The sequence below is a fragment of the Schistocerca cancellata genome, chromosome 3, assembly GCF_023864275.1.
Source record: "Schistocerca cancellata isolate TAMUIC-IGC-003103 chromosome 3, iqSchCanc2.1, whole genome shotgun sequence".
Classification (NCBI taxonomy): domain Eukaryota; kingdom Metazoa; phylum Arthropoda; class Insecta; order Orthoptera; family Acrididae; genus Schistocerca; species Schistocerca cancellata.
This window is the reverse complement of record NC_064628.1, coordinates 726,238,637-726,240,627: the sequence shown is the minus strand read 5'-3', so window position 1 is coordinate 726,240,627 and position 1,991 is coordinate 726,238,637. Positions and strand designations below refer to the sequence as shown.

The 1,991-nt window shown below is 45.2% G+C and overlaps 1 non-coding gene across 1 annotated transcript; it reads right to left on the bottom strand.

The window, feature by feature from the left end:
• Positions 1–273: 273 nt before the first annotated feature.
• On the bottom strand, positions 274–348 carry Trnan-guu (transfer RNA asparagine (anticodon GUU)). The gene has a single exon. It is a non-coding gene; the product is annotated as a tRNA-Asn (tRNA).
• Positions 349–1,991: the final 1,643 nt, after the last annotated feature.

The following is a 1,991-nucleotide window of genomic DNA, read 5'->3' as shown; positions in this document are numbered from 1 at the left end:
TGCTAATTGTAGGTAGAACGATGCAAAGTTCCTTCGGATATGCAGGATTATCAGGAGGAAGAGGCACTGCGGCGACTATGGCCGTTATGAAATACGTGAAATGTATTCGCAGTAGTAATAATAATGGCCTGTGACGAGGGCCTCCCGTCGGGTAGACCGCTCGCCTGGTGCAAGTCTTTCGATTTGACGCCACTTCGGCGACTGGCGCGTCGATGGGGATGAAATGATGATGATTAGGACAACACAACACCCAGTCCCTGAGCGGAGAAAATCTCCGACCCAGCCGGGAATCGAACCCGGGCCCAAAGGATTAACAGTCCGTCGCGCTGACCACTCAGCTACCGGGGGCGGACTTCGCAGTAGTGATTGCGATTAACCGTCAGCTGTATAATGGAATGACGACAATGAAAATTTGTGCCGAACCGGGATTCGAAGCCGAATTTCCCGCTTCACGCGAGAGATTGCCTTAACCGCTATGGCTACCCGTGCACTATTCATGGCCAGACCCAAACTTCCATATGTCGTCGTTCCTGCGTCACAGCCTGTACTCGTACAAACAGTATGTAATTCCCGCACAGGGGAGGACATTTTAACTGAAAGTCGCTGCCCGGTATCAGCCAATAAGTACGATACTGCAGTGGCTGTGTTGTTAAAGAGAACGACGCAGTGTTCCTTCGGACACTTCAGCATATCACAAGGAACAGGCACTGCGACGACGATGGTTGTAATTTCTTGCCCTTTCATTGTCAACATTATGACGGACTTGAAGCGTGTCCACGGACTTGTAAATTCCATAAATACCATATTATCTTCGTTTGACTGCATCCAGCCAGGAATTTATGCGCCGAATGCTTAACCTGTACGGAACTTGAAACTCATGCTTGTGGTCAAGTAAACGGTGTTCCAATAAAAATCATGCTCACGTTCGTACCACCAGTTTTGTAGCACACGCACACAGAATACATACATACGATACGTGACAGGAACATTTATAAAACACGATTCTAAAATGCAGTGAGCTGCAGTTCATTGCAATTTCCGTATATGATTCACGTATGAAATGAATTATTTTCCAGCGCTTGTGCAATGTTATGGATCTGATATTGTTGTTACAGAGTTAATTTAGTAGCTTGTGACCACACGCATTTACCATATCGAACGATATTGGGCTTGTCATCTGCTTTCGATACGCCCACATTTATTAACGAAAACCAATTGCCTTTCACTAGCTGGCTGTCAGAGCGTTGAGCCTCAACACTCTGCTTAATGCAACTTTTTCAAATCCGAGTAATAGCTGGAATAGGGTTTTCCAGTTAACTCAGTTGGAACCTGCATCTCTCATGTTCAGGAAAGTACCTATTCGGAGCAGTGGCGGTCAGCTGTCCACACACACACACTCGTCACCTACTACAAATATTACGATTCTCTTCAAAATGATCTCGCACCCTGCCCCGCCACATGGATTGAAGTATCGTTTCGCTATTAAATATTATCAAGCGTATCCAAGTGTCTTGGCATCATATCAGAAGTACTTTGCCATTCGTCGCTATTCTACTTGCAGTTGAGAAATCTAGAGACCCCTGCCTTCTCAATACTTTCACAAGCGTTATACCTTCAATTCGCGATATTTTAGTGCTGGTATCAGCAAATATAAAAAAAAGTACGCAAAATGTGCATACAAAAAGCATCCGCCTATGCTTTGCTTGACAGCAAACTACATTCAAATCTCAAACGCAACATGTTCTCTCGATTAAGCAGGCTTTACTACTCCATACGTATTATGGTGATGGAAACATTAGAGTGCAATAGATGTGTAAAAAATTATACTGCGCTCCATCCTCCCATCTCCCCATTTTATAAAATATGAGTCTCTGTCTCTGTTTCTCTCGCTCTCTCTCTCTCTCTCTCTCTCTCTCTCTCTCTCTCTCTCTCTCTCTCCATTCCAGCCCACGTTTCTCCTCCTCCCCTGCTTCCTGCTTAGAACCGGAGAT